We start from the raw sequence: 12,649 nt of genomic DNA, 5'->3' as shown, positions 1-12,649 counted from the left end.
AGTGACTTAATGAGAAACTGGACCTGTTCTTTCATTCTGTCATCGAGTTGTTGCATTAGGAAGACTGAGAGGCTTTAATACTCAGAATAGCATATTGTTTGCAATACAACATAAAATTCTTTCTTGTGTTTATATATCACTGTGTACCTTCTCAGGGAGGAAGACTGCTTTGCCTTGATGGTTAAGGTAGTGAGTTGGAGAGATACACAGTAATTTACAGTCTGAAGCTTCTGATACAACAAGTCACCTAATGGCTTTGTAATCCTGTTCTGCATCCATAAAATGAAGACGATTCATATTCTCCCTTGTTCTGTGCTAGACTTAGGATGATGGATTAATTTGTACTTGCCGTGGTATGGCAGAGCACTAATTTTGGTGAAGATGTTATTAGCATTGCCATCACCTGCAGAGTAAATGGCTTTTCTTGTTTTGTGCGTCCCTAGATTCTTATTTTGCCATGGATGATAGTAACAGTGTGACTTGAAATTCAGAACTGAGTCTATTGTCATGATTTTATTAATTAAGTTAAATATGTAATATGTGCATATTAAGCAGAAGTACTTAACGTCTAAATGGTGATGTGCTCTTTTCTAGGATTGAAAAGATGAAAACACTTCAGCTGCTTGTATTTTTCAAGCACACTTTTTTGGTGATGAAAGGAGTTCTGTTCACAGCAGTGGCTCACCCTTTTATCATCTGGAACATGATCTAGGAGGAGTGATTACAACACTTGTGAGCAAAAGTTGCATAAAAGGAGCTGTAACTGTGGGATGCTGGCAAGGCCTCTGCAGAATCTTGTTGATGTTGGAGGGGGAAGAAAAGTGATGATGAAACCTTAATTCTGGTGCCTGGAGGTGGTTCAGGGTTGTTTTTTTTTTGTTTTGTTCCTCCCCACCCCCCAAGGACAAAGCCCTTGCAAAATGCCATTAGAGCTCAGATCAGCTCTTAAGGCCAAGTTTCTCTGGACTACTAACCAACCGTAAGTCACCTGTGATGAAGATCATGGCAACTGGAGGTGGTGTTTAAAATCAAAACCCCACCACAAGCAGTATTTTTGCATCTGAATGTTTACATTTATTTCTTAAAAGGGATGTGTACATTTAGGCCCTGGACTGGCCATGGATAAAAAGACAGGGGGTGGATCCCTGTATTAACGGTTTCATTGACTTGTTATTGTAACCAGAAGTGTTAGGATGCTGCCTGCACCAACCCTTGGGCTTGCCAAGCTGCTTGGTAAATCTCTTCACACTACAGAGTTCAGGTCACCTTGCAGTAGCTAGTTACATGTAGAAAGTTTCTTTGCAGTAATGTTTCTCTTTGCTTTCAAGTTAGTGTATTGGTTAGCTGTAGTTAACTCTAACAGACCCCTCAGCCTGTTTTAAAATCAAAACACCCTCGCCTACTCCAACCGGAAAGGGTGTTTGTAAGCACTTGTCTTCATTAAGACTTACTTGCCTGGCACCGCTCAGTGTCAGTGCTGTAAAAACTCTGGCAGGCAATCGGGTACAAAGTTCATTCACAGTCACGAGAGGGGAGAAGACTAAGGGGTCTTCCTATTGCCCTTCCGTTCCTGTGCAGTGGGGCAGGATGCTTCCCCTCTTGTATTAGGCTGGAGGGGCTGTTGCCCTCTTGCGGTCCATATAGTGCCCGTCCTGCATAGTGCTGTTCCTGTACACAGGAGAGGGTCTCGGATCAGTGCAGTCGGAACTGTTGAGGTTGCCTGATGCTTGGGCAGGGGTGTGAGCTCATAGCCCCAAGTTGTGGGGAGCAAATACTGTGACGGAGGACGCAACTCGCGTTAAGTCGTTGCTTCTTTTTTTTATGCAAATAGAGTTTATGTATGGTGTTGGAGGTTGTGTGAGGTAGAGAAGCCTAAGGTACCAATTTTTGGAAAAAAATATTTTAAATCAGTAAGGAAGGGATCTAAAGATGCTGAGAAATTGTTTTTAACTGGACTTGAGAATGGGAAGAAAAAAAAAAAATCAAGGATTTTGTCCATTGTCTGTCTGATCAAAGAATGTTTTTCAAAGTGCTTTTTTCCCCAGTATGGGCTCAGAAAGTGGCAGTCTCCATTTAGGCTGCAAAGAACAGCAGTGCCCGTCTCTGTCCTCATCTACTGAATCCTTAGCCCCACAGTGAGTGGAGGGGCAAGATGAGATACTGGTTAGTATTAGTACCTGCAACTGGACTCAGCGGATAAGCCTTCTGCTAGAAGGAAGCCTTGAGTACGTGCCTGTGACACTGCTTTACCCATCTTTTTAAGCAGTTGTTTGTTGACTCTGACTGTCTGTGCTTATTGCTGTTACGAATTTAAGCAATTGCAAAAAAAAAAAAAATGCAATGTGTGCGCCTTGGGCATTGGCCTTGTTTGTTTTAGGGGCTCAAGCCAAGGACTTAACTGTAACTGATGTTAATGTTTCAGTATTTTCACTTAGGAGCTTTTACCTACAGATTAATTTTCTGAACAGCTGATTCAAAGCCCAGATGCTAAGAGGGTCTGGTTTTTTTAATGTATAAACAAGTAGGTCCTGTTCTCTGTTCTCTCGCCCTTCTTCCCCAAGCTATGTAATTTAAGATAAAAATCCAATTAATGTTGAAAAAGTACAGCAAAGGTTCTGGGGCAGCATCAAGAAGTTTGAACACACTGAAGCTTTATGCAACTGTGGCATAAAGACCTTTTATTTTTCCTTCAGCCCTTGTGTTCTGTAAATTCAGAAAACAGATGAAATCTTGCAGGGACTGATATTCTTAGAAGATCCTGGTCAGAATCTATGATCAGGAAAGCAAAAATTTTGCAAGAGTTCAAACTTTTGCTGAAATTAGAAGTGCTCTGGATCATGCAGTCCAGCAGTATTTACTTTTTTTTCTACTCTACAGCTCTGTATTAGCAATATTCAAACCTAAGCACAATCGTCGCTTGTTCATAGGGATGGATGTGCTCCTCTAGCTGTGTCAACGTCTGGTTTGGCTTTAGTAGTCCAAGGTGCACACAGACAGGGGTAGGAGTTCTGCAGGGAGAACAGCACATCTAAACACACACAAAAATATTAAACTGTGGGAACTGAGTTAAGAGGAAGGAAAAGAGTGTCAGGTGTGACCTGACAGTCAACTAACTTGATTTGACTTTCCTTAGTTGGCTGTGTTGAGCTGGTGGGTTTGCACAACCCAGAAGGGAGTAGGACAGACAGGGATGAAGATGGCCAAATCATTTTGAGGAGGCCCTGGTTTGGCACCTGTTGGATACAGCCTTTCCCATGGAGTTTCAGGGAAGCCTCTTGGGATGTAAACTGCTGTTTCTGAAGGCTGTAGAGGGGAAGGTAGCCCCTAATCTGAAAATGAAGGGGCACAACCTCGGTGCGTGCAGAGGAAAGGTTCCTAGTTGGAGAGCAGACTTGTGTGTGGTTGTAACGTGTAGGTTTCACTGGAATAGTATCAGGAATACATTGTGTGTGTGTGTGTGCATGTAGGGGGACTTTTTGCAACATGATAGTATTTCATTTGGATGATACTGATGAGGATTAAATGCTTCAGGTTTTTATTTCTAAAATGACTTTTCAGTTAGTTTAGAAGATACAGTGGGGTTTCTGTTTGCTTTTAGAGCTCTAATCAACCCTTAAAAGCTGAAATCAGAGCCTGCTATTTTGATTGGGGCAAAACACTTCTGCAGCCTTTGTTTCCAGAAGTGTTGTGGTGATGGCTGTTCACTGCAATAAGTAAAAAATTGGTATTTGTGACTCTTGCCTGAGATGGGACTTGCATGTTGGAAAAAGGCCTAACTTGGATCATTGTCAACAGGTTTCTACCTCCTTTGCTGTGCCAGCAGGGAGTACCCGGAGAGGCTTAAGAACCTACAACTTCTGGGCAGAGAGTTTCTGCATTCCAGGTGAAAGCTTCCTAGCGTGTCCGCTGCTCTCATTGGGGTAGTTACAGTACGATTTTTAGTTTTCCTGTATATTTTAGTTAGACCAGTATTATTTCATTTAAATCTCCCTTCCCTCTTTTTGATCTGAAACTGCACTCAAAGAGTTAGGGCCAAATTTAATGTTTCACAAAAGCACAGGAGGGGATATTGTCAGCTCTGCTGCATCGTACCTGCACCTGCTGCCTGTGTTCTGCACAGGCAGGGAAGACTTAGAGGAATCGTTGGATGCAACCTGCAAAATGTAAATCCTTATAAATTTAGAAAGCCTGAGCAGGCTGTAACAGGGACTCTTCATCTATTGCCTGCTGTGACAGCCATCGTATATAAAGAAGAGCTCCAAACCGTTTTCAGAAGTTGAGTCTTGATACTTAAAATCATGTGCCCAGTAGCAATATTGGTTTTATAGCAATTTATAATCTTTTCTTGCCTCCTCTGTTGGCTGTCATGCAGGCAGTAAATTACCAATTTCTCTTTTTTCTTGGTTTTTTTTTTTTCCCTCCCCCGTAGGTCATAACCAGTTTAATACCTCTTCCCTTGCTTACATCCATCTCTGTTTTCCAGATATCAGCTACTTGCTCTGTCAGATGGTCTGATGAATGTAACTAGTTAAACTTGGAGTAATTGTCCTCAAATGCCATGCGTGCTTTTGGAGCCTGCTGCTGCTATTTCAGAAGAAGAGATTTTGTGTTTTCTATCTTACCCTTTTTTTTTTTTTTTCTAGCTCTCTTAACTGTCTAATGAATTCTCCAAACCTCCTTGTTTCTGTTCCTCAGAGCCACTTCATGAAGATATGTGTGGGCTGTTTCGGGAGCAGAGGGGAGTGTGAAGGGCCATGGCAATGGCACGTCATTGCAGACATGCCACTCTTCCCAAGCAGAGGGGAAGCTCTCATTAACCAAACGGTGAGCTCTGCTTGCTTCTCACCTGGACTGCCTGACACTGAGAGGTCTCACCCGGGCTGTTGAGTCCTTGGACAGACCATTGCCTTCACAAGAAATGGATTTTTGGGGTTCACAGAGCCATCTATTAAGAAACAGCTTTTCTTGTCTCTAACCATGCATTTTCCCCCTCTCTTGCACCTATCACTCTGTCCTTTTCAGATACTGAATAATTCTGTGTATGATTTTTTTAAAGAAAAAAAAGAAAAAGCAAGAGCAATGATACAAGTTGATGCCATTTAACCTTCCTGGGCAAGGTGATAATAGCATTGAAGGAGAAAAATCCTCTATCAGAGGTGTACATGGTGTGGTGTTATTGCACTTGAAGGTCTAGTAAATCTCCAAGAACTGTATCAGTCTAATTTCTTGAAAGCAGACAGATAACAATAGGCCCTACAGCTGTATTATTTGGTTGAGTAGCTAAGTGGATAGGGGAACATTTTAGCTGGATGCAATCCCTGTGCTGAAGGATCTCAGATAGCTCTGTAGCTGCTATTAGAGCACAGCTCACCGGGACCAAATAATTACTGTATAATTTAATGCCAATACAAACAACATAAGCTAATGCGTTTGCTCCCCTATAGAAATGCTTTGTCCTCTAAATCTGCTCCTGCCAGTTCCTCAAAGTCGTCCTACAGCTTTCTGTGTCCCCTCGTGCATCTTAAATGAGATCAATAACTTCCTAGGCTGGCTCTAGTGGAGTGGCTTGCTCCACAGAGCTGCTCTCTGAAGCCGAAAGCAATGCAATCCTAAGGAAATCCTGCTGAGTAAGGAGAGTTTCTGTTAATGTGTAATCGAGTCCTGATAAGACCAGCTAATAAAGATAAGGTTCTCAACAAGTGGCATGGGACAATGAGCAGGGAAATGGAGTATGGAAAACTCCGTGATTAATCATGACCCCTGGCTGCATTGTTCAAAGAAAAAACTACCCGAAGAGGATGCGTGGGCATGTTACTGAAGGGGAGGGAAAGCAGGAGGAATATAGGGAAAAGAGCAAGCAGGAAAGCGACTGTACCTGTGTGACCATGAAGGCAGCACCCTGACCCCCCTGGGGAAGGCTATCTAAGAATAGTTTAGTCTTGATGCTTCCATAGCTGCAAGGCCAGAGGGAATTCATCTTGAATATTGATCTCCCACTCGTATGGGTTGATTGGGTTTTTAATGCATGGAGATGGGCTTGTTCCTGCTCACTCTCTGTGGGGGCTTCGATGGAACGGAGGAGCTCAGGAGGAGCATGCTGCCCTAGAAGAGCCCATCAGCAAGGACTGGAGCAGCAGGGCAGGGCTATGCATCTCCCTCCAGCCAGAGCGAGGGGCAGGACAGCACATGGCATCTCCTTCGTATTTGGTGATCTTTAACTTGGCGCTGTTGCCACTGCCAGGACCACTCATGCTGAATACGCACCTTGCTGTGTTGCTGCTTTTTTTTTAACCCAAGGTGTAAATTAATCTGTGGGCCACATCACTCGCTATCTGGTCTATGAAGCTTTGATCTTTTCCCCTTTCAGAGGAGTATCTTAGAATTGCAAGCTGTGTTAAAGTAAATGCTAAAAGGTAAGCTTACTTACTCTTAGATGTTCCTTGCTGGGCAGGGAGAGAATCGCAAACTGTATGTTGCCCAAACGAGGGCAATTCTGTGGACTTGCATTTATTTCCGAGTATGCCACTGTGTGTCAGGCTTCAGCTTTGCTACGTGTTTGCCAGAAAACAGCCACTGACTGGTATTGCAACCCCAGTAAAGAGCTGGTGTGAATATGGGCGGGAAGAGAGAAGGCTAGAAGAAAGAAGTATATTGGTGCTCTGGATCTGCAAGCCCTCTTTCTGAATAGCAGCTGCAACAAATAGGATGTTGGGCATAATTTCCCCCCCCCACCCCTGTACATCTGTCTTACAACCGGAATGGTGATGGTTTTAAGAAGCTGGTAATCTGGGTCATATCTGAAGCATTGATCTAGCGTTGAATAAGCATAAGTGTCAATTAAGAAATTGCAATCTGCACATGATAATTCAGGAAGAACGTAATTCCAAAGAAGTGCTGATCTTTCTTGTCCATCCGTTTGTTTCTTGGCTTGCTTAGGTACTGGTGGCTGTGGTTCAGGAGTAGCAAATTAAAATCAGTTACGCAAGGCAGTGGAAGTAGGGCAGTTCTAGCTTGCATCAAGAAATGGATGGTAAAAGCCTGATAAGCTCTGAGTAGCTCTTATATTTAGTCTTATGGTTGTTACATTTTTTTAATTTTTAAAAATTATTGATGCTATGAAGATGAATTAAGAACTTCACTGTGCAGGATGCTGAGGAGACATTGGTTTTGGCTCTACTATCAAAGAACTGGGATGAGGCTCGCTGAGTATTGCTGGAAGAGCCTGTTAACAACAGGCCAGCAGGAGCTGTTCATGTGAAAGCTGCCCCGTGCCTGTGTCCTTCAGTTCTTTTGCAACTGTAGGTAAATCAGCAGCTTTTGCCAAAAAGTCAGGATTAGGAGGAGAGCTAGGAGTTATGACTCTGGCAGGCTTAGCCTGCAGATGGCCGCAAACAGTGGCTCTGGGAGAGGTGGGAATTGCTCTTTTTCAGAAGGGGTGTCAACACTACAGTGAAAATTTAAACACTGTGATTTTTTTTAATATTTTTTTTTTTTTTTTAGTGTAGTGAAGGTCAGTGTGGCAGTGTCTGCAGGTATCCTGAATTTCTCTCCTGCCAAGGGCCACCTGGAAGTTATTTGTGAGCAGAGGAGGAAAGCTTCAGTAACCTGTATGACTTCAGTTCCCAAGTCACTTGTATAAAAAGAAAATCTCCTTCTAAATGAATAAGGGGTGTGTGTGTGTGTGTGTGTGTAAGAGACTCAAGAAAACAATTCAAACCCCTGAAAGGCCAAATGTGTCATCAATAAGCCCATTCTGTGGCATGGCTTGCTGCTGCCCAGCTGAGGACAAAGCACTGCAGACATCCTTTGGTGCCACGTCCCCACTGCCGGCTCACTTGGAGAGGCGTACTTCATCTTTGTTTAGATGCTAAAATGCCCTTGAAAGCAAAATCCCCTGCGAGGAGGCGGTTGGAGATAAATTTGCGTTTGGCAAAACCCTCTCTGCCATGGGGCTGTAATGTGCCACGGTGACGGTAGCCAGCACTCTGGGATGGTGCCTAACACAATTACACCGCGGCGCTTCGTGGCCAACGCTGATGCTCAGTCCAATGTCCTTCCCTCGGATGGCATAAAATTGGTGTCTGTGAGTCTGAAAAAAGAGCAGTGCTGCCCAGGTTCAAGCGTAGGCCAAGTATGAAGAAAACAAAACAAAACCTCAGCGGCCTCCTGTGATTTAGACAAGCAAAACTCCCGCGCCGGAGGACAAAACTGCGCTCTTTGGATAAGCGCTTATCGTTCTTGAAGCTGGCACAGCAGAGCAGAGCAGCCCATGCTTCAAAAAGCAAAGTAATTAATTCTCCTTGCTCCCAGCCGCAGCAGTCTCCGTTGTGCAATGCTGCACCGCAACCGGGCATGGAGAAACTTTCTTTCCAATCAAAAGAAGTATTCATTTTTTTGCTCTGACACAGCAGGGTTAGTCTTCCTTTTAATATTACTGAAGACAATGTCTGCCTTGCCTTTCCATGACCTTCAGCGTGTGGCTTCATGTTAAGATTTCCATCCCCCCACATTCAAACGCTGGCATTAAAAAGAAGAAGGAAAAAAAAAAAAGATTAAAATTCCTTTTGTTTAAATCCCTAATAGGGAGCCTTAGAGCATGCTGCCCTTCAGACATGGGGATAGGGCTTGCCTTGTGCTTCTGGCTCTGGGCTGCTCACCTGGGCTCTGTTGGTGTCCTGGAGAGCAGGTCAAACCCACAGACCCCCTGCCCCGACCCAGGTGCTCTCTGCCTGCTGTTTTGCCCAGCTGTGGTTGAAACCTGGTGGTAGCTGAATTTGGTCTGGAGAAAAGGTTCAAAGCTGTGCTTCTGGGGTACTTCTGCTCTCCCTCTGTATAATGGGGCTAATGATACCAAAACCACTGGCATCCTATTTCTGTCACAGCTGCTCCAGAGGTGTTCCTCATTCTTAGCTTCACAGTGCCTATCTCCAACTGTGTCACAAGTAATAATTAATAACAACAGCAGTCAATCAAATTTAGTGCTGATTTAAATTCCTGGTTGCAGGCAGCCTCCCTGGCTTTTCAGGGCCAGCTCCCCAGCTCAGAATCCTCCCCTCACCTGGAGGCAGTTTTGGGGGAGACTATGGAGGGAACATGGCACTTCAGGTGAGGCAGCAGCCAGTGGGGCTCAGCAATTGAAGCTATGGCCAACCCAAGTGAAGGTAAATGTTCAAAAGTGCCTTGGGAGAACCTGGAGCGGACTTGTAGACAACAGACCATCAGAGAGCAGCCAAATAAGCATGAATTTGTGTGAAACCCCAGCTACAATGAATAGGTGCTGGGGAAGATCCCTTTAGGAAGAGGTCTAACAGTTGGATGATAAGACACGATGCTGCTGTTTGATGCATGTTGGGAGCACATCGAGGCAGGAGGCAAGGTCAAATATTCCCACCTCACCGGAGAACTGCATCGTCATTCACCAGCATTAGATGGTGGCCCCAGTGCTGAGATGAGGGGGACCGCCAGCGTTGGAGGATGACAAAAAAAGCAAAATATGTCAGAGTCGAACATTTAGGTACAGATGTATCTTAAATGCCACCATGTGGCAAAATGCCTTTTGGTATTAGTGACTTCGCGTGAGAAGTTTGGAGCGGCCAAAGAGGCTGAATGGCTCAGTTGCTTTTGAGCTGAGGAGATAGCGATGTTCTTAATACCGGGAGGGATTTAATCACACATGCATGCTAATGTGTTACAAAGCACCCCGGGGCATGCCATGAGCTCCTGTTTTAAAGGGAGGAGAAATTCCCCCTCTGTGGGAATAAAAGAGCAGCTGCAGCAGTGGCCAGAAATGCCAGGCTGGGGGAGCAGCTGGCACCTTCTGTGGGGCCCCCCATAATGAGGGTTGCTGAAAATGGGAGACAGGGAAGATGTTTAGGGAGAGACTTAAAGGTGGAGGGAATTAAGGCAGGAAGGTGAAAGCTTTGCCCAGAGAGCTGTGCTGGGGAAGAGGGATGTCTCGGTGGGATGTAGGGTCCTGAGGAGCCTGGGTCCCGCTCACTCTTTTCTACCTTTGCATCTTTGCCTCTTGGAGAGGGAAAGGCTTTGGGTGAAAGAATAAGAAACACAGACGAAACAGCAATGATTTGATACAAATACAAAATGAAGCTTCCTTGCTGGAAGTCAAGACACAGCCAAGCTGAATTCCAGCTCTTGCCTTTAGCACATTGTCGTGGTTTAAGCCCAGCCAGCAACAAAGCACCACGAGGCCACTCGCTCACTCCTCCCCCCGCAGTGGGATGGGGTGAAACTATAAAGAAAAGCTTGTGGGTTGAGACAAGGACAGGGAGGGATCACTCACCACTTACAGTCATGGGCAAAAACCAGACTCAGCTTGGGGAAAAAACAAAATCAATTTAATTTACTACCAATCAAATCAAAACAAGGATAATGAGAATTAAACCCAAACCTTAGAATACCTTGCCCCCACCCCTCCCTCCTTCCCGGCTCAACTCCACTCCCAGTTTTCTCCGCCTCCCCCAGTGGCGCAGGGGGACGGGGAATGGGGGTTGGGGTCGGTTCATCACACCTTGTCTCTGCCGCTCCTTCCTCCTCAGGGGGAGGACTCCGCACTCGTACCCTGCTCCACCGTGGGGTCCTTCCATGGGCTGCAGTCCTTCAGGAGCACACTGCTCCAGCGTGGGTCCCCTGTGGGGTCACAAGTCCTGCCAGGAACCTGCTCCAGGGCGGGCTTCCCACGGGGTCACAGCCTCCTTTGGGAACCCACCTGCTCCGGCGTGGGGTCCTCCCCGGGCTGCAGGTGGAGATCTGCTCCACCGTGGACCTCCCTGGGCTGCAGGGGGACAGCCTGCCTCACCAGGGTCTTCCCCACGGGCTGCAGGGGAATCTCTGCTCCGGCGCCTGGAGCATCTCCTCCCCCTCCTTCTGCACTGACCTGGGGGTCTGCAGAGGGGTTCCTCTCATGTTTTAATCTCCTCCTCCCCTGCTGCATGTTCCCCTTCTTAAATCCGTTCTCCCAGAGGCGCTACCACCGTCACTGATGGGCTCGGCCTGGGCCAGCCGTGGGTCCGACTCGGAGCCAGGGAAGCTTCAGCAGCTTCTCACAGGAGCCGGCCCTGCAGCCCCTCACTCGCTACCAAACACCCACCACACAAAATCAATACACACATTTATTCTGCAGTCTTGTGAAGAACTACATATGTCTCTCAGTTTGTCCGTAAACACAGGTAAATGGTAGTATTCCTTTAACTATTTAATAGATGTGTTGCAAAACCAATGATTTTTTTTAGATTACGATTGCTGTACACTAAATTTTACATGATATATTGCTCTGGCGTGATATAGACTCTTTTAAGAAAGAAAAAAAAAAGGAGTAAGGAGAGGATGAGTTTGTGTACATAGAACTTCGTCTATGAAGAAGTTTCATAGATGTCCCATTTACTGTGCCCAAGCCAATTTGCTGGCTGTGTGGTTCTCACAGTATACTTAAATTATGAGAATTGTAATATAATTAGAACTACCATTTTGGAGCATCGTGTCTGATGGAAATAAGAAAACAATGGCAAAACCCTGCTTTTGCTTACTGCATTCTAGACGTGTGCTGTGTGATTAGGTCTGATGATTACCCAGTCAACTCAGCTTTTACCTCCATCCTCACTAGAGCTTGCAATAATCTGATTGGGATATGGTTCAACTGTGTAACACCTGAGAAACCCCACCTTGGGTTTTTAATGCTGCTTTTTCATTCCTTTGCCACTTATCTCACATTCTCTTGCTCTCGATACATTCACTTTTCCTGCTGTACTATGAATATTTTCAGAATTATGCTCAAGAGTCATAACCGCTTTGCACTGGTTACTGATCAAATGAGTACAGAAGTCCTCATGTTTGCTGATCTAAATGATCTCAGGTCTCTCTTTTTCCTCGGGAGATGATTAAAAAAATTCCTTTCCATCACTGGTGTGTTTTTTCCTTACTATCAGGATGCCAAATGGACTTCCTACAACATTGCCTTATGTGCCTTTGTAATTAATTCTTCCCCCCCCCTTCTGTAAGCTCGTAAGATTTCAGGATGTGTCTTTTTGCTACCTAACAATATCTGAGGGGTATGAGGTGATAGGGAAAGTTTTAGTGAGTAGATTTCTGCTAATGGCAAATATAATGTGTAAGTATTACTTAGCTTGATTGCCATTTTACCTGTGTATTTCTCTAGATTTTAAGTTATCATCACATAATTATCATTATAGTCATAATCACAAAGATTTCTTGCAGCCCAGCCTGTGATGGTCCACATGGTGCTGGAACACCCCTTCTTCTGAGAGTGATCCCTGCAACTGCTGGGCTTCACCCTGCAGACGCAGACTCCCCACACCACATACTGGCTGATTTTCAAAGCGATGCATTAAATGAAATTCCCAAAGGTCAACAGTGGAGATCTGAGGTTAGAAATGGTGCCAATGCAGTGATGTGGTTGAAAAGTGAAGAACTCTTTTTTTCTTAATAAAAAAAAAAAAAAAAAAAGGATTTGTGAAAAACAAATCATTTAGGCCATAGTGAGGTCCATATACACCAAAGTTTCTGCCCCAAAACTTCCCAAGGTCAGGGTGGATGGGGCTTTGAGCAACCCGAGCGAGCAAAAGATGTCCCCACCCATGGCAGTGGCATTGGATGAGATTATGACCTTTGAAGGTTC

The sequence above is a fragment of the Accipiter gentilis genome, chromosome 2 (assembly GCF_929443795.1).
Source record: "Accipiter gentilis chromosome 2, bAccGen1.1, whole genome shotgun sequence".
NCBI classification, from domain to species: Eukaryota; Metazoa; Chordata; class Aves; order Accipitriformes; family Accipitridae; genus Astur; species Astur gentilis.
This window is presented reverse-complemented; position numbering follows the sequence as displayed.